Below are 21029 nucleotides of genomic sequence, written 5' to 3' on the forward strand. Positions count from 1 at the left end.
CTGTCTTTTCAGTTACACTGAATGTAATGCAGTTGCTAGATTTTCCATCAATTAGAAAACAGAGTAACATATTTTCTGATTTGGTGATTATTAGAGAAGAAAATCCTGATTTTTAAAGCTTCAATATCAGGTAATGCTTCAACTCATAGGAACAGGATCCTGGCAGGATCAGGCCAACCATTCACCAGAAATGCGGGTGTAATAAATTTGTGTTTTGGAAAAAGGCAGGTTAAAATGATAAATGTCAAATACTGGTAGTTGTTTTAAAAAGGCATCTCCCCTGACACTTCACCCTCATCCCTTGCTCTCCCCTCACAGATGGCAACGAGGTGCACAGTGGAAGAAATTAAGATGAGAGTGTGTTGACAGGAGCAAGGACACTCCAGTTTTCATCCCTGCAGACAACAGAAATGACATCACATCTCCCCAAACTGACACATTAATAAATTTAGTATCACCTGAACTTTTCTGGGAAAGAGAACCTTTTACACCAGCAAGTTATCTGGTGTCAGCAATAATAGGATTCTGTATCCTATCCTGCTCCATATATGATGGCAGAATTACCTTTTGGGCCCTAACAAGTTGACAGGGGTTCATTTTGCTTCCTCTTTTAATGACATCTTCTTTGCAGGTGAACTGCAGATGTAATGACTTCCTCTTTTGCTTCTGAATACTCCTGAAATGTCATCATGACCCAAGACATCTCAATCTGGCTTAATGCAAACGGGAAGCAAAGGGTTTTTAAAGGTGAAACTGATCTTGCTAATGAAGAAGTATCACTCTTCATCTGGACAGGGAGCACAAAGCTTGTTAGATCGAGCTAGGTGAATGTCACAGGTTAGAGTTCAAGCATAACACAGAATTGTGACTAAAGATGTTATCTGCCATTTGTGTAGACACAAAATCAAAACAAAGTAATATAAGTCTAAATCTAAGTATTTTGAAATGACACAGAGGTATGAAATAATCTTTTGCTGGAGAGATCAGCATTTTGAGGACCTTAATCATGAAAAGTTCAATTATTTTTTCTAAAAGAAGGCAATAAAGATGTAAGGATATATGTCTGGGGTTTTTTGTAAAGAGAAGGAATAAACAGCAAAGGGAGATATTGGATGCTGGTGTAGCCCATTTTTTTCTCCAAGTCAGAGAATTAATGCAAAACTTAATTTGTATATTTATATATTTGTATATTTAGCTTTAGTGTTTCAGATGGTAAAAATACATTAATTTCTAGCTAGGTTGTATGTACATATGTATTTTTTTTAATGCACAAGAAAGCAAATTAGGAGGTTCAGGTAACGCCTGGGCTATTTTTCCATACATGAGGAAAGCAGCTTCTACTTTGGACATACAGAAAGTTCCCTAAAGACATTGGAAACTTCTGGGGAAAAAAACCCGAAAGCCAAACCACAGGGAGAACCAAACACACAGAGATCACCTTTGCTGACTTTGCCTCCCCATACTGCCTGCTCATCCCAACTTTTGTGGGAGATCACAGCCCTCCCACTGGGAATTCTGACTGGCTGTAGAAAGCATTAACTTTCAAAGCCTTTGCTGACTGTAGAGAAGTGGTAGCAGTAGCAAAATTTAGCTCCCTTCTTTGCAGATATTTCCTACATGTTTAATTCATTTAATGCTTTGTTTACAGTCCAGATCCTGGTGATACTTTTCTATTTAAAGGATCCTACTGTTTGCAGGATTGCAGGATATTTCAGATGGACACATTGTGTGAATGGGCCCAGATTGAAGCTAAAGCAGAAATTGTTCAATGATTCACTGAGAGAAAATAAAAAACAAAAGCCTACTGGATTCAAACACTTGTCTGATTCAGGGAACATTTTAAAAACACCACATGAATATTTTAAGTGCCAAAGCTAAAATGGAGATTTGAAAATAAAGGCTCCGATTTTTGAAGGAATATTTGCACCATTCATCCTCTGCTTAGAACAAAAAATAATGGTTTTAATATGAAGGTATATTTGAAATGATTAAGTTTTTTGAGCATTTTTTGGAAAGTTTTTGCAATATATTTTGTTTAAGACACATGGACTTAGAAGAGGTTTTTCTTATTTACTCTTGCTTTCCCAAAGATGTTTAATGGAATTTCCTACTATGAAATAAAAAATCAAACCAGAGGGGATGTAAAAAGAAGACTTCTTGTTTGTAGAAACAATATCTAATGACTAAATATGGTGAGCTCAGCTCCCGACTGATATCCATGAAGATCCTTAGCCAGAAGAATGTACATAAATTAAACTATATCATAGTAAATTTTACCCAAAACAATGAAGTCAGTGTTTACATTAAAAATAAAAAATTCATTGTGTATCAAAGCTTAATACTAAATGACTCAGATGAACAAAATGGAACAACTGGAGGTTATACTCCATAGCAGAGGGTCAACTTTGCAAAAACTATTCAGCAGAGTTCTCTAAAGGTCACCACAAAAGAGTATGAAGGAGGAGAGGGAACAGTTCAACAATCAAAACTGAATTATGGAGCCCAGAAATCTGCTGGCATGGCCATGCCATTGAGATAAGAAACGGCTTAAAATATATCAGAACCTCATACAATTCCTTATTACGCGATTGGGAACAAAGACCAGCTTTTATGCAGCAGCAAAAACTTCCAGGCCATACATCATGCAGTGGGTTGATGCTGGAGAACAGCCTTTATTCATTCCAGATCAATGAGTGCTATAGAATGGATGATAAACTTGCATGTCGAACCCCAAAGTTGCTATTCAAGTCGCTTCACGACAAAAAGCAACTGGCTGAATGCAAGATTTGATTATCTAATTCCTGATACAACACAGAAAATGTGAAACTTTCCTTCTCACATGTCCGAGGTAGAAAAATTGGCTAATGAGTTTAATCCACTTACCTCAAAAGAAAAAGTGAAGTATTTGCAAATAAGTTTAAACAAATTTTCAATTAAAAAAATTATGAGTCACGGCCTCTGTGTTATTTTAGGAAAAACAAGCAATTACACTTGGTTCTAACAGGTGGAATAATGACTTTTTCACCTGTCAACTGACAGCTTAAAATTCCCACACATGTAGCCCATTTCTGTTTCATCTTTTCTTTGAATTTCAGCTGCTTTGCTTTTCAATGCCTGTGCTTTGCTGGTGTCTCCTTTGTGTCTGAAACTCTCACACTGAGTTCCGCCTCTTTGGTGCTGGGCTTTCTTTTCACAGTGACATTTCAACATAAACAGTCAATATTCATTACCTCAAAGGAGACTTCCCTCCTATTGCTGACCAATTAAATACCAGCTGAGTTAGGCAGACAAAGGTAAAGAAGTTGGAACACAAGGCTGGCTGGGGTATATTTCTTCTTCCCTTAACAGTGAAAAAATAGATTCAAAACAAAGAATTGAAATATTGGAAAAATCTGAAGCAGAGCAAAACAGTTTCTTCAGAAGTTAAGCTCCTCCTTTTTATCTTGCATGGTTCTTTCCTAGATTTATTTAGTCTGTAGGAAGGAACAAAAAAATGCATATGCATCATAGGGATAAAGAGAAGTCACAGGTCTTCCTCTGCAATCCTACCTTTGATGAATTAGCAAGGATGTAACAAAAAATAACATCTAATATTTGATGCCAAGAAAAAGGGCTTTTCCCCCCTCATTCCTGAGATGTGGATGAGATTCAGATGTGTTCTCAGTGTTGTTGCATTACGTTCAGTTCAGTTCAGCTTCACTCTGCATTATGTAAGGTTCAGCTCTGAGGAGGAAAATGCCCACCTAAACAGATCATGAGCAGGGGTGAAAAGGGACACTAAACTCGTGGCTTAAGAGGACAGCCTGCTGTCAGACAGCCTGGAGGCTGATCGACCTCCTCCTCCTCCTCCTGGAGTGGGAGGGGATGGGCATCAGTGCCACTCACAGCCTCCAGGGAAGGAGCAGTTCCACCCAGGGCACCGCAGTCCAGGCGCTCACACACAAAGTGCAGCAGCTCTGAATCATAAAAACACCCAGCTGAGAAGGATTCAGAGCTCACCCAAACTGCACACCTGCCTCAAGGCAGGAGCAGACACCTGAGCTCCTCCTGACACATTTGTCTGACCTCTCAGTAAAAACCTGCACAGCAGAGACTTGACTCCTCCCTTGGTGATCCCTGCCAGTGCTGAACAAGTTATCAAGTTCTTACTGCTGTTGAAAGTAGATCCTTTTTGCTATGAAGTAAGCCTGCATAAACCCAAATTTGCACACACCCAAATGGAATTTAGAGAAAAGATCAGAGGTGTTTTGGCCTGTGATATATTTCAAACACCTTGGGCATATACAATACATCTTGGGTGATGAGACTGTTTAGAGAGCAATTTCTAAAAAAATACAGCAATTTTTTATAAGGTGTAACAATGCAGAAACTTTAGCTGTTTGTCTTAACAAATGCATTATTAGAACAACATGCCAAACAGAACAAAACAGTTTGGGATACAAGGGTGCAAAGATCAGCAGCAAATGTGGTACTAACAAAATCAAAGGTCATAATGGGATTGCCCTGTACAAGATCAGGCTGAATTGTCACTGTCTAAAATAGTGGTTTTAATGATATTAAATTTTTCCAAGAACACATAAACAATTCTTTTCCTTCTTGTGAAACAGGTTTCTATAGCACAAAAGGGCCCAATCCCACAGCCTGCCCTCAGTGGGAGGTTTGCTTAACCAAGAAATGCAATGTCAGGCTTTCTGAGAGGATAAAAACAATACAAAGAATTGGTGTAGATGCTTTATGTAAAGGTAACAGCTTGAATCCCTGAAAGCATCCAGATGATTTTTACCTAAATGGATGTGACATTGCCAAGAAAGAAACTTTATCCTCATGAGAGATCTTTATTAGCCAGGGTACTTAACCCTAAAGATGAGGAGAATTTAATAATCACAGGGTTGTTTTCTCCCTCTTTCTTTCATTTGAGCAACCAGCAGCTAGAGGGCACAAAAGAATGCTTTTACCTTATGATCTATCATATAAAAGAGCTCTACAGACTGAATAAACAAAAAAAAAAATCAGTGCTAATATCATAGCATATTACATGTTTTGCTTAGGATCTTCATCCCTATTCTCTTTCACAAGACACAGTAGCAATTCAGAGACAATGGCATGACAAGGCAGGAGACTCATCAAAGACCTTTGTCCCACTAAGAATATGTATTTAAACCCCAGAACGTGGCAGGTATTTCACACTACACACACTCTCTGTGAATTTGGTCATCATTACTTGCCTTAACTGTTTTGCAAAGCTCTTTGTTTAAAACTAATATAAACACGTATTTAACCTCCTTCATTCTTACATCTTAAATATTAATGCTGGCTGTGATCCTGCATTAATAACAGCTATTATTTTTGCATTAATAAGGAGCTTACAAGAATAAACATGGAAGTCATAGTGCAGCCTTCCTGTCAATTAAAAGGAGAGTCAGTTGTAGTTGCAGAGTGCTTTATCTTATCATTTCACTCAGGACATTCCCAGGTTCACAGATCTGATCTGAGCAGCTCCAGTGATAATAAACATGTAAGTACACAAAAAACCATCATGGCAAGAAAGCCACAAAGGAGGTTATCAGCGAGTTGCCAATTTTGGACTCCCTCACTTTGGAAAGAGCATTATCACCATAAATTAGGTCATTTATGTGGACAGTGTGAGCACAGAGCTTGACATTTTTCCACCAGAAATCCTCATAACCCCAGGAGGGGTCACATCTGTTGCTGCATGGTGAAAGGGGGGGACCTCAGCAGCAACGTGTGTATTTGTATGTGTGTACATATATCCATACAGTTAAAAAGCAAAGCAAAACAAAGACCCTTCCCTTCACCCCTAATGAACTTCCCCAGCCCCTTAGGCTGAAATGACTTGGATCTGGATAGAGTACCATTTGCCAAATTGTAAATTGCCTACATTTATTTTGGGAGTGCACTAAACAGAGTGCTAATTGCCTTGTTTAGCACTTTCCCTTCTTTCATTTGCACTGGTGTAAAATCTTAGTAAATTAACTCAGGATTTTATTATGTAGGTAGCATTTGAACAACTGAATCAGTGAGAAAGCAGCATCAAAGGACTGATAAAAGAGGAGTTGACTCTACCCAGAATGCCATTTATATGTCCCTTGAATTAAAAAGGATGAAATTAACTTTTAATCCTTTTGCTTTTCATATAGCTGATCTTAACATAACATGTATTACTCAGTCATTTTATTTGCATTTACTCATTTAAAAATGTTAATAACTGTGGTTGCAAAGCTTACTGTATGGGAATGTGCAATTGCTTGTATTCATATACATAAGTGTGTACGATTCCTTAGTAATTTTTTTGAACTGCAGCCAAACACAGACTTGAGGCTTCTGTTTATTGTCAAAGAGAACACCCTGAAGAGCAATTCCCATCTAACTGTTCAGTGGGCTATGCAAAATTAGCTGGTGGTCTCACACTTGTACACAGCACCAATGGTATCTTATTTTTACATGAAGTCCAAAGAGAAAACGTGGGGAGGGGAGAGCAGGGAACAATCACCCTCTTTTCACCACTACAATAATCATCTCTCCCACAGGGAAATGAGAAATATGTCGTTTATTCTGGGAGCATAATCAAAGATATGACTTATATAAACATGGTGTTTCAGACTAAAATCTCTCACCAGCAAAAATGCCCCCTAAAAGTCATAGGCTGAGGATTTGAGCATGGTACAAAATGTTTGTTTGTGAACAAAACTTCATGACAAGAAAATTCAGACTGGAGACCTCCAAGCCCATACTCAGTAACTCTGGGTTCTGTTCTGCACTCACCTGCTGGAAAATTTAGATGGATTTCAAAGGCAATTTGAAATTTCATTTGGGGTGTTCTACCAACTGAATATTAATTTTCCCAAGCTCAGAAAAGCCAGAACTTTTGTATTTGAAAGCAGCCAAAAGTCTCATAAGTACAGAAATAATGGATAAAAGCCTGTTTGTTGCTGTCAGTAAAACACTGTGCTTACCAAAATTTGATGTATTCTCTTCTTTCAGTTTGCTGTCCTTTCAAATCATGTATGTGCATACATGAGGAGCTCTGAATTTTTTAAAAAATTATTTATTAATGTTAGAACAAATTTAATAAGTTATTTAAAAGAAATAAGATTGCTTTTCCTAGTTTCTGATATATATTTTTAAAGGTACTTTATTGATTATTTTCCCCTCAATACTTCTGATTGTAATAGGAACAGGAAACACAAAGCAACTTTTAATATTAAAAGTCAGCAATTCCTGAATCTTTGTTTTACATAAATCTTTGATTAAAGATTATGTATTTATTTTCAGGTACTCAAACCTCTATAGATTAAGGTACCTTACAAGTCACAAAAACAGTGATTGCTTTAGAAAGCAGCTTTTTTAATTATCTGTTTTAAGCTCAGTTTCCAGACCAACATTCTTTGGGAGGGTTCCAGGTAAGTATCTGGAGCTTTTGGATGCTCCTCCCAGTTGAACCATCCAGCCATTTGATGTTACTCTATTATTATTTAACACCTGGCTGCACTGCTGTGAAGTGCAGTGTGAATAAAATATGATTTAGAGTTTGCTGGCAACTATTTGCCAACAAAACAAAAGAAATGTTTTCTAATGACTCTCTGTATATTAATTTATAATAGAGATCCAGAAGCAACTCCTCAGATTACAGAGGTGAAGGAAACAAGCCAGATATTTCCACATCCAGGATTGGGACCACATCTTGCTGCAAGAGTTTGCAAGCAGGAAAAGAAGTGGGTTATAGATGTATTTTTATCTGTGCAAGAATATCATGGTTAATTAGGATGTGATATCCCTGCTACTGCTGAGGTTTTTTACATTACAGGTAACTCACAGAACTCATTCAGGCACTACAACTCCCTGATGTTCCCTGCTGATAACATAGGCAATGAAAATTCAAACTCTGCATCGGGAAGTTTTTCATTATAATCTGAAAGTGTTGAATTTAAAGCACTGAGGAAAAGACACAATGGGTAGAGGAGGGGATGTAGCCACAGACCATGCAGAGCTCAGTGGATATGAGCAAAGTCTTTCCTCAAGAAAGCTGCATAAATCTGGCAAAGATGAAGTTAGGTCTGTCAATTCAGTAAAGAACTGAGCTACTGAGCCCATTGAGGAGGGAAGAATATTTACTGCAGAAGGAATATCTAAGACACAGGCTGAATAGTTCTGAAAAATGACTACACAGGAGCCTAAGGAGAGGGTTTTGGTTTTAACCACTGTTTGACCACTTTAGCCTTACAGTTTCAGAAATATATTTTTGATGAGTTCATCTAACACTGAAAAATAAATGGAAACAAAAGGTGCTTTCAAGTCCTTTGAACTTCAGTATTTACTGATATGAAAAAATTAATATGGCAGAAAAAAAAAAAAAGGAGAACTTCTCTATGGATACATAAATTTTTAGGTTCTAACAAAGTCACTGATCTCAGGCAAAATCAAAATTGTAAAGAGTCTTTACCAAAAAATGTTCATGTAGAGGTGTTGGTCACCATTAATATTTTAAGCAAATCCTGCCCATCTCCACTTTTAACAGAAGACCATCCATTAAAAAAATATATATATTATTGCAGTTACAAATAACTTTACAAGGCCATCAATATAGCTCCTTATCTGCAATAACTTATACTTTATAATACCAACAGGATTTTCTTGAAAGGCATAGTCTTCAAAATAGAAACACCATTGTTACACTAATAAAAGAAAACTAACCCCATCCAGGTATCTTCCAGGAACAAATTCTGATATTCCTTCCTTTTTTAAGACTTTTAAACAAAATTAGTTATATCTACATGGAAATTATTTTTTGTTTAAATAGTTAAGTGTGCTTAAGTCACGATCTAGCAATGAAATGTCACAATATGAAGTCATAAGAACCTGAATTGTGCTCATCTGAGAGAAAATAATAAATACAGCTACTATAGCTGCATCAACCTTTTGAGGGTGGTAGAGGATATTGACTCAGTGAAAAATGACTGCATAGTGGCTATTCTGCTCACCTGGAATTTTAGGGATATATTTTCTGCCTTGCCACTTCCTTCCTATTTTCCCTCTGCCCTCATTCAGCTTCATTCAGCTATTTTAACTTGTTCAAATCATTGGGCAACCTGGGAAATAAAGCACCAGCTTTTAATCAGTCTTAGTGCTTGTGATGCTGAGTGAGCAGGGCTTTGAGATGACTCTGCTACATCTTTTTCTTCACAAAAACCCAAGAACTCAGCGCTATCTTTTTAAATGCCAGGGAGAGTTTTGCATAAACAAGGCACGAGACCAATGACCAACAAACTCAGAAAAATTAAAGAACACAGAAAACAGAGTGAAAAACTGAACAAAATTCTCCTGTGTTCTAACCAAGTGGGTCCTTTCCCTCAGGCTTGCTCTTGGATCAGCAGCTCAGTGACTTTCTAAATGTTGGCAGGCTGTGCACAGTCCCCTGGCTCCCTCGGATGCTCTGGGCATTCCCTGCAGAGCCCTGCCCACGCCCCAGCCTCAGCAGCACCGTGGCCTCAGCCCTTGCTGCAGGGCCCCTTTTCCCCTTCCTCATCTCCTGTGATGATGCTCAGATGCTCTGGAGGAAGGAGCAATCTCCCCTGACTCCAGAGGGCTGATGCAGAGGACAGCAGTCAGGAAAAGTCAAACATCTACAGCAGCCTCGTGGGCTGTGCACACACACTGCCTTACACATCATCAACTCCAAGCAGTAAAATGCACTATCTCCAGGATATAATTTCATAAATTATAATCTTAAAGCTTCAGTTTTCCAAATCTGCAGGGACCTGCTGGAAATCCTGCCTTGAGCTGGGTCCCAGGGAGGGAGGCTGGAGGGTGACCTTGGAGGGGTCTGGACTCTCCTCACTGCTTCCATCTCTTACACAAGAAAACCACCTCTGAGAGCAAGCCCCACACTGCCTCCACACACTCCTCCCACACAAACAGGACTATTTTTCATGTGAAAACTGCACTATTAGTTGAGAGCATTGCTAAAAGAGCTTGGTATGATTTGCCATATTTCATGCCTGTAAATGATAGGACAAATTTTAAATTACTTATCCAGTGCTAGAGACAGATTAGTGACAGAAAACCAGAGGCATCCATAGGTCTTTATATCCAGTTCTGATCCTCCAGCAGCAACCAGAGGTTCCCCCTGGGTAAGCCTCAGCAGCATTGGATGTCAGCCACAAACGATGGCAGCACCAATGGGAAACGGCCAACAAAGGTTTGATATTTCATTTTGGGGGGCAGGAAAATTAAATCTGCAGTTTGTGACTCTTAGGAAATTAAGTCTCTATTAGGAAAGGGTTAAAGACAGATTATGTAAATAGGGATATTGTTATTTCTCCCATATGTAGCACTGTGGAGTAAAGACTGCTTTCTCTCCCTGCCTGTTTTTTCTTTTTTTTTTCCCTTTTTTTTTTTAGTTTTTCTTTTCCACAAATTGAGAGATTAACCTGGTCTCAATTGAAATGGCAGCCCATATCATACCTTCCCTTGATCTCACAGCATGGCTAATAACAGCTGGGGCCTACCAAGCAGGCTTCTTTATTTTTCCTTTATTGTTCCAGGCCACACAACCGTGAACCTTCAGCATGTTATGTACTTAAGCATGGTCAGGTTGATGTCATTATTTTCTTATTGTTGTGGAGCTCCCTGGGTGTTTGCCCATATTCATAGAGAGGGGCTTGTGTGCTCTTTGTAGGTTAACCTTTTAAAAAGGAGATGCTCGACCACTTGCAAATGTAGCCCAGGGCTGTGACATTGCACTGGCCGATTGGTACGCTTCAGAACACATATTAGCACCGCTTGTGCTATTTCATCTTTCCTTTTAATTTTAGCCCAGTCTTGTTAGATAAATCTTATCTGCACCACAAGTAAATGCTTGATAGAGCACATTTTTAAAGCCTTTAGAAGGAGGGGGAGAGGAAAAAAAAAAAGTGTGGTTTGTCTGGGTCACTGTGTGCTTTGTCTAAGTCTAGGCAGAACTATTTGCCAGTTTATCTGTCCGCTGTCCCTCCATCCATCTCACAGCCACCTCGCAGCAAACAAGCCACGAGCATTACTGCTGAATTGTGAGAGCTACAGGGAAAAGTGCTTCTCTGCATGAACCCCAGCCACAGTCAGCTTTTACAATCCTATAAAAATTGGCCTGCTTGCTATCAGTTCAGCCTGGGAAGCAAGCACAGCTCTCAATTGCCTCCAGCTTTGATGTAAGCACCCCACAATATTTCCGTTTAAACCATAGTGGAGAGAAGACACCTATAAAAATATTAATTAGCTCCAGTTGACACCAGATGCAGTTGACATACTGTGCACCAGCTCCAAAATACTAGAGTTTTTATTAGGTAAGCTAATGTTTATTAGGATCATTAAAATCTGAGTCATATATAAGGCTGAGCATAAGAAAGATGTCCCAGGTATTATTTCTACCACATATCAAATTTAAGTTTGTTAAATCATACTTCCAATGTTAATTATTTTGGAATTCATTTTTCAAGCTTTCAAAGAATTTGGCAAGGTTTTTTCATGCACTCAGCAGGCCTAATTTGAAATAAGTGAATGGGTGTTTTTTTCCCCTACCTCCCTCTTACCTCCACTGGTTTCAATGAATTTTGGTCTTGTAACTTTTAAATGAAGCAGATACAAACAGCAGCAGAGATTACAGGCTTAATGTCTGAATTATTTCAGTAGTGTCAATAATGATAATGATAGTCCTGACACCAGTGTATCCTTTGCTCCGTTTCCTTTTGTAGACTGGTTGATCCTTTGCTTTTTCAGCCTGGGAGGTCAGGAAAGTGAGTGGTACAGCTGGGCAGCCAGCAGCCTTATGCATCTGGGTCACTTCAATGCCCCAAAGGTGTGCCTGAATTACTGGTGTGATGGGAAGCACAAGGCCACCTGTGCTCCTGTGCATGAGGATTGGGTTTATGGTCACCACCACCCTGGATGCACAAATTTCCCTTTCTGTAAAACCTGTGCCACTCAGGCAGGAGGTGAAACAAAAATGATGCTGCGATCTTACAGGATGAAGCATGCTGGGTTCCACATCCATAATGACACCTTTGGAACTTCCTTGTGTCTTTACCAGCTACAACTAGGATTGTCCCCTTAATGCTTCTTTCAATTACTGCAGAAAGGACAACAAATAGACTTCATTTTTCTTATTTCTGGGGTTCTTATTTGAAGCAGAGTTTTGCTTGTATAAGCCACCATATGTGCCTATGTCTAAGCATAAGGATTTGTGGTCTCAATCCCTTGCACATGACCATGCAAGGGTTTTTTTTTCATAGGTCATGATTGTACTCCTCAGACTGGAATTTCTTGAGCCACAGAGAGTCAATCAGGTCTCTCTCTTATGCCTGTAAGAAAAGAATTTAATATTTTGATGTATACAGACTTCCCTAGACAGTCTGGATTACTCTGGAGCAGAGCCAGGAAAGCCAACATTAAAAAGTTGGAATGGTCAGGGAGTTTGATCCTGGGGAAAGTCTCAAGTCCCACTGAAGATGGAAACAGCACTGAACGGTCACTCTGGGTCCCCCTTTTTCATTTTTCAGGCTATATTTTATTAACAAAAGCCCTTGGTTAGTCTACAAGACAATAATACACTGAATTAATTTTTCCCAACATTTTGTACCTCCTCTGCAGTTCAAGTAAATTTAATGTTCAGGTAAAATCATTATTTTCTCTTGACACTAACACTGAATATTTCCTTCTATAATGAGACATTCCAAGTAACCGTTTTAATTCCCCAAAATGTGTGGAAACTTGTATGCACAAATATAAATTTATAGGTATATATCCATATACATGCGTCACTGAAATGTGTCAGGCATATCCTTAATTCAACTTGGTTTAAGCAAATTTATAATCAGAATCACATCACAAATGAATAAAATTAAAATAAAAATAACATTTCTCCCATATCTATTTTAGTGGTGTGGTTGTAGAGAATGAAACACTGGTTTTGGAGTACAGCAATGAAATGTGAATTCATTAAAACCTCAACAGTCTAATCTTTTATTATCTTACACAAAATATCCCCTGAACTGATTTTCTGTACACTTGAAATACTCTATTTAACTGAAGCCCAGTTTTTTAAACTACTTTAATATTTTCCCAGATCAGCACAGTTCAGCTATGTAAAACAGCAAGTTACACCACCATATTTATTTTGACTGAGACCCTTCAGGATGTTTTAATGCCAAAATCTAGCACCATATTGCCTGGTGTAGCAAACCCATAAAAATTAAGTAAACCTGCAGAAAAATGAAGGGTATAGTCCAAAACCTTTCCTCCACACCAGTATTGTAATTTTTTAAAAAATTTTTGTAGACCAAAAGAGATTTCAAATTTTACTGACAGATTTCCTGTGTCTCTTTTCAAACCTTTCAGTTCTATCAAAACTAAAGAAACGACAATATTGCCAGAAGACACTATTTACTAGGAACCATGGGCTACCATTTGGAAAATATGACTTGAGCAAGATGCCCTTTCAGATAGCACCATGCTCTGTCTCTGGTTCCATTAGGTCCCTGCATATTTTAAATTATATTCAGAAATATGCTTATGCTGCCTCTTTTTTTTTGTTTTTTGAGATCTGATTTTCTTATCTGAACTCTTTTAACAAAGGTATTATGCTAAGTATAAAAGCTGTCCAATTTTTTCCAACCTTTTGCTTCTCTCTAAACCACAGTCATTTTGTTAGACATTGAAAATGTCTTGATTTAGTTGTCTTGCTATTTTGGGCCTGTCCTGCCCCCTGCAGTGGTAATAAGGATGGGGCTTCCTGCTGGGTCCTGAAGAATACCATTTCACGGCCGCCACATAGCTGGCGGCTTTTATTTATGGAGCCAAGAAAATGAATGGGTATTAGTGTCCAAACATTTCAACATGCTCCTGTGGCCATGCACAAAAGGGACTGATTTGCAGCAAATTTCCACTTATTTTCCAAAAGTATTTACCTTGCAGAAGCTTGGCTGATCGCTATAATGGCATAGCAGAGGGGAAAAATGACCATTTCAGAACCCAATTTTTATATATGTTTCTGAACCTTAAAAGTGCTATACTTCTTCTGAATAAAGATAATACTCTTGGCTACTAGGCTTTTATGGATATGTGGCTAGTGCCAGCCTTTCTTTCATGTGTGTCTTTACAGCAGATGAAATAGGCATTACCTGAAAGCCAGAAGCTTACCCTGCAATGGGGACTGCATGGGTGAAAGCTCTTGTGAAAGACAAAACTTCTTTTGAACCCTTCAGTTGTCAGTGTGGCACCTCCAGGAGGGGTTTCCAACACCTGTACTCATACCTGCCTGCCAGGGACAGCACAGGGCATTTGATATTTTTCCTAAACTCCTCCAGGGAATTTTGGCAAGGACTTTCAACTGGTGCTTCACTGCACAATCCCTGCACCATGATGCTATCCCAATAAAATGCAGACCTTGACCAGGATAATACACCAGCAAAAACTGGTGAGAGCCACACGTACCCTTTAAATCACTGAAATGTGATAACCACATGAGGCTGTTAAGACACACTTGCTGAAAGTTCTGTCCAGACTCTGCAAAGTTCAGGAATGCAAATCAAAATCTTGTGCTCATGTCTTCTTAAGCAGTTCCAGACCAGCTTTGTGGCAGCAAACTTTTAGGGCAGTCAGCATGTGGGTGTTAGATGACAGAAAGGCTTAGTTAGATAAAATGAAAAACTCTTCTTAGTTCTGCAGGTGTTTGCAGGTACCCAATTTCAGGTGCAATTCCATGTATACACACTCACAGGTGGAGACTGTATGCTTGAAGGCCCCCACAATAATATTTGTAGGAAAACCACAACAAAGAGAAAAGCTGGATTGCTTGTACCATAACATCATTTCTTGGAAGTTCCCAGCAGGTAAGTTGTGAAGTCTGGATAATAGAATCACACCACTACAGCAGCTGCTATACAAGTTTATGCAGGTCACCAGATACTGCAGCCTGCAACCCCTCAGTGCAAGTTTCAAAAGAAACAATACAGGAAAGAAAAACTTGGCAATGACAATATCTTTGCAATATTTTTTTCCATTATATATTTTTTACTGAGCTATTATTTGAAATATAAACTGTATTACTGCTGTGTGTGGTTGCCTCACCTGCATTAAAATGCAAAATTAAAATAACTTATTTTTTAATTGATTAGTTGTATGTTATCTGTATTTTTTGCCTTTTTCCTGGAAATTCATCTGCCAATTTATAAATGAAATATATTTATATTATTTAATATATTAATTAAATTATATTAACACTCCTGATTTAGCTCCTGGTCTTTGGTATACCTCTTTTTCTCCTAAAATCAGGTTACATAAATGAAAAAACCACAGTGTTTCACCACAATGTTCGAATACCTAGCAGAGTAAATAGACCTATAATGAAAAAAATCTGAAATCCTATATTGCAGCAACCCATATGGAGCTGCTTCATAGTTGCAGCACTTGCTCCCTACTCTTTTCTTTCCTATTCAGATTCATTCCAGTCAGAGTCTCCCTCTCTTAAATCTATTTTCATTCAGGCAATCTCAAAGAAACAGCACACAACATGGGCAAATCCTCTGCAAGGAACAACTCTACCTCCTCCTGTTATGCCACCTTCAACTGCTGCTATCAGTTTCACTATATATATGAAAAAGAGATGGAGGAATGAAGTGGTGGAATAGAGAGCAGGTAAAGAATCTCATCTGTTTCAACATCTTTCAAACTATTCATGAGGCACACCAAGAGAAAGAGCAATGGATAGGTGAGAGATGCTCTTTCCTTTTTTTGCTCCCTAGAGTTTTATGAGATTTTGCTCCTCTTCACATTGCACAGCAGAATGCACCAGGCACCAGAAAAGCGTAGGAAGGAATAAATAAAAGGTGCAGCTGGAGGAAAATCTGTGAGTGTCTAGAAAAGGAAAAATCCTTTCTGTGCACACCTCAGCTTCTCCCTCTGGACAACGCCCATTGCAAGGTTCACAACAGGGTGTTGTGAGGGTTTGCTGTGAATTCTGCAGGCATTGGGTAATTTTTAAATTTCCACTCAGTTTCTGATGAAGCCTGAAGTCTGTATGATACTTATTGAAAACCTTAGAACACCTTCACAGCTAATGTAACAATTTAATTTTCCGAAGCAATCAAGGCCAATCAAATACCAGACATAAGTGACCTGTTTTATAACAAACTATAATTTTAAACATTTTAAAATAAGAATATGCCATTAGTCTCCCTACCTTGCAACAGTGCAATTAAGACCATGAATTGGTGAATGATTGTATTTTATCCTGGTTAAGAATAAGCTGTCCTGAAAATTCTCATAGTCTAGTCAGTAGTGTGTATCAAAACTTATACTTCCCACTAAGCCTCAATTTCATTCTGTTGTAAAGAAGCAGGAAAACTTTAACAAAAATTAGTACCTTGTTGTCTCTTTTTTTCTTAGTATATCTTGGTTTATCAATGATTGAGAAAGTCTATCAAATCCTGCTCAAGATCCTTTCTTCAATCATTTGAAGTGACTCATCCTCAATCCCCCCAATTATTATAAAGGTTTCATCTTTTCAGGATAGCAAAAAAAAAAAAAGGGAGAGAAAGAAACAAATTTTGCCTTTTTTCATCCCTAAGGATAATAGGGATAAGAATTACCTTCATCAAACAATGGCTTTGCATGTTACAGCATTAATTTTGTAATAAATTATAGTGCAGGTAGGTGAAATTGCTCACATTGCTTGACCAAAGTGTCTGACCCAGCCAGACCTCTGATTGATGGATAGTTTTTCATTTTCTTCTACCAGTTCTATCAGACAGAATCGAAAAACTGGGTGAAAAAGATCCTGTTTCATGTAATAGTATTTTGTTATATATCATTAGCACTTAATTCTGTCACCAGTGCCATGTCTGTGTTAACCAGGCCTTTCAACTTAATCCCTTCACACCTCAGTGTGACATATAAGGATGTTGGGAGGTTATGCAGAGAGAAAATTAGAAGGGCCAAAGCCCAATGTGAACTTAATCTGCCTACTGTTATAGAAGATAATAAAAAATGTTTCTGTAAATACACTGGTAACAAAAGGAAGGCTAAAGAGAATCCCCATCCTTCAGTGGATGCAGTGGAAAAACAAAGCAACAAAGGATGAAGAAAAGGCTGAGGTATTTCTTTGCCTTATTCTTTAATAACAAGACCAGTTGTTCTCTAGGTAAACAATCTCTTGAGCTGGAGGACAGGGAGCAAAATGAAGCCCCCATAACCCAAGGAGAAATGATCAGTGACCTCTTAGCTACACAGGTCTGGATGGGATCCTCTCAAGGCCACTGTAAAAGCTCACTGAGCCACCTTTCATCATTTCCCAGCAGTCCTGGCTCACTGGGGAGGTTCCAGCTGACATGAAGATGTAGTGGGCTTGGCAATGTTGCATCAACAGCTGGACTCGATGTTCTTAAAGGTCTTTTCCAATCTAAGCAGTTCTGTGATTCATCTTGGACTCTTGGTGCCAATCAGTGCAATAGTTCAGAGACCTCTTCTACATTGTGACTTGGCCCAGCCCCTACAAGGGGATGTCTCTCACAAAATTAAAAATGTGATTAGAGCATGATTAGAGATACCTGGGGTCTAAGTTCCTTAAGTATCAGTCCCAGTGTATTCTCAACTGAGTATGAGCCCATGAAACTCTGGCTGCTCACCTGAGTAACAACTGCATGCCAAAATTCACGTGGCTGTTACTCCAGTACTGTTATCCAAGGTACTTGCTTTAGTTCAGACACATCCACCTGTTGGATTACACCTCTTTATGGCTGCAGAGAAGTTCAGGCTTTTTCAGGACCTCTTTTCACCGTGGCTTCCACATCTTGGTGAACTTTATGTTGTTTCTTCTGTTCAGGCCACAACCCAGTCTTAAGTCCGAGCTTGCCTTATAAGCACAACTATTAAGGAAAAAGTGCACAGAGATTATTTTACAAACTGGGCAATCATGAGAATGAAACTCACTTTAATGCAAGTAGGTCTCATGGTAAGGGTTTAACAGTGATTTAGATGAAACCTTGGTCCTTTTGTAGGTGTTTTTAACAGAGTTGAATTTAAGTCAAGATAGATGAAGGGTAAACTATTGAATGAGTTTACTTTGTTTTGCAGCTGCAGTTTTATTATTGCCAATCTTGCTACTTGAAAGGGGAGAATGAGGCAGTAACTAATAAAATAAAAAGAGCACACAGCTCTGGCAGCCGGAATTTCAGTGGGTGGCAAAGCTGATCAAAAGATAGTGAATAAATTTGTAAAAATTTAAATATTCTATGTCAAAGAACTCAAAAGTTACCAATTTTTCATCTTTGTCAACATTTCCTTGACTTAATCAGAACCACAAAGTACCTGTAATAAATACGTTCTGCAGAAAATTTATATTTCTTGTATTGTAGTTTTACACATGCATAGTACATAAAAATTTTTCACACATTTAAACTACCAGATCATGCTTGCAGGGTGGCAATACTTGTTCAGATTATCTTCCGTGCATTGCATACCCTCTCACATTAATCTCTCAAATCATCCCAGAGACACTTCTGATTGTAATCTCTCTTCCAAAATTGTTCCCTCAAGAAGCAAACTAACAACATATTTTTCTTTAGTAGAAGCTTAGTTATTCTCAAAACCAGAGTTCATGGAAGAGGCAAAGATCAATTCAAATGACCTAATTACAGGACATAATTAGGGCCCTAATACGTGAGCTTTTATTTTTATATTTCACACTACAACAGCATTTAACCACATTTTGCACATTTTTGCTTTCCATCTGAGGACCATTGTTATGGTGACTCTGTCCCTTTCTGACACACAGCAATATGTATTATTTGGATGACAAGTTGTTTGAGACATAAACTGGATATTCCTTAACTAAGCAATGATGTATTTAGTGAAAACACAAGATAGGTAGCAGGCAAAATCTGGTGTCATATTTTTTCACCCTTCTCTCTCTGGAACATCTACTTAATTTTGAAGATCCTTCTTTCTGACATTTATCCTAAGCATAACTTCTTATTGGGTTGGGTTTTTCTTTGTTCTTTGGTTGGTTTTGTAGTTAATGGTTCCTTTAATACCTGGCATCTGCCATGAATCTTTAGTCTGAAACAAAGATACATTGCAAGTGCCTTACCTCAGCCACCCTGAATGTATATCCAGAGACATTCCATTGGTTCCACTGGCATCCGTCCATATGTGCACGACTGTAAATGACGTGAAAAAAAAATCTGGCCTCTGATATGAAAAAGGCTATTTATGCACTTTCACAAAGGACAAAAGTCTTATAACTTTGGGTCTACACAGAAATGAGACACAAATATGTTAGTGAAAAGCCCCAAGTTTTCTAAATGTAGATGAGCACAGATTAAGAAAGCAGTAATTAATTTCCTTTGACCTCAAGCTGAAATTCCTTTCTAAAGCTGTCATAAAGAGAAAGAGGCCAGAGAGAAGAAGTGAAACTGTGTAACAATGCAATTAAACCCTTGTAATGAGGTCAGCCATTGGACTTGTTGCAACTGATATCATTATAGCAATGAGGAGGCATTATACGATGGCCTGATTTTTTACAGGATTCATTTTTTTCTTTAACTCTTTAACAGTCAGATATGTATTCTATAGCATTATAAAATAATTGTTGTTAATGACCAGAAGAACAGGCACAAGCTCTATGGAATTACTGTTTCTTAAGTTCTTGTTATGGATGCATGGAAAAACTCCATGGCTGTGGAACATGGGACAACTTGATGAAGACAACCTTCCACTCAAAATCTGTGTTGTATTTGCGGTTGGAGCTTCTTCCCAGAAAGAAACTCCACTCCCTTCCACAATGAGAGAAACTTCCAGCAATCTGCTGACAGCTGGTGAAGGGGAATATTTGACTCATGTGGGAGTTGTGGTGCTCAAGGAAACAGGAGCAGACCTGCAGGACTGACCTGAATCTGAAAGAATCTCAAGTAGTCTCAATCTCACTTGAAACTTGTTGATTCATTGTGGGTTCTGGGAAAAGAATCTGCTCCACTGGAAGAGTATTCATTGGTTTCATGTGCTCTGCAAACAAATGTTTTGATTGGTTAGGCATTAAAAAGAAATACAAATTCGGGAACCTCAGATATGGGCACAGATTAAAGGAGATTTAGATAGAGTACATTTTACAAAAGGCTTCATTAAATAAGCAATCATTTTTCAAGTGGAAATCTAAGTTTAAGGTGTTTTCCCTTTTTTGAGGGACTGTCTTAAGTACTGGCTATGCAAATGACAACCAACTCTGTCATTACCACTGTGACTCACCTGGATGCACTGCAACTGAACTGAGTCACCTTTTTCCTAATACTATCCATAGATCAACTATTCATAGATCAGTAATTAAGAATAATATCAGTCATAACATTAATAATAATAAATAAGAAGATGTGGTTGTTCCTCCAGCCTGTGCCTGTGAGTGAAACCTTGCTAGGGTTTGTAAGATGGAGGTATTTTGGTTTAAAAAAACATTTGGAATTATGAATCCAAAGTGGCCACAGGTCTGAGAAGATGGAAATACCTACAGCATAAAGAGAGAAAAAAAAATGAGGAAAAAGGGTAGCTTACTGGGACCTTAAATATTCAAACCACAGTTAAAAACAACTGGAGTAAACCTGAAAAGAAAAGCAAACTGGGGGACTCAAAATGCCACAGAGGGGAGATGATTTCTTGATGAAGAGTCAATTCATTGACTTCAATGGGCAAAGAAGATTTCAGACTTGAGCTGGCTTTCTTGAGGTTTCAGTTCCTCTGTCAATACTCATATGAAGGCATAGAAAGGAAATTCAAACTGATATGTGATATTTCTTCCTCTTACCCCCCTCCATTCCTCAAATTGTGCAGCTTAAATCAACTTGAGCAAAGACATTTGAAGCACCTTTACCTTTTCTGAATAAGTTCACTATCCCCCGTGTGCATATTATAATTTTAAAAGAACTATTAGAAGATGGCTCACTAGTTGGAAATAAAGAAAAGGCACCATTTCCTTGCACTCAGAGGACTGA

Source organism: Agelaius phoeniceus, chromosome 13 (genome assembly GCF_051311805.1).
Source record: "Agelaius phoeniceus isolate bAgePho1 chromosome 13, bAgePho1.hap1, whole genome shotgun sequence".
Classification (NCBI taxonomy): domain Eukaryota; kingdom Metazoa; phylum Chordata; class Aves; order Passeriformes; family Icteridae; genus Agelaius; species Agelaius phoeniceus.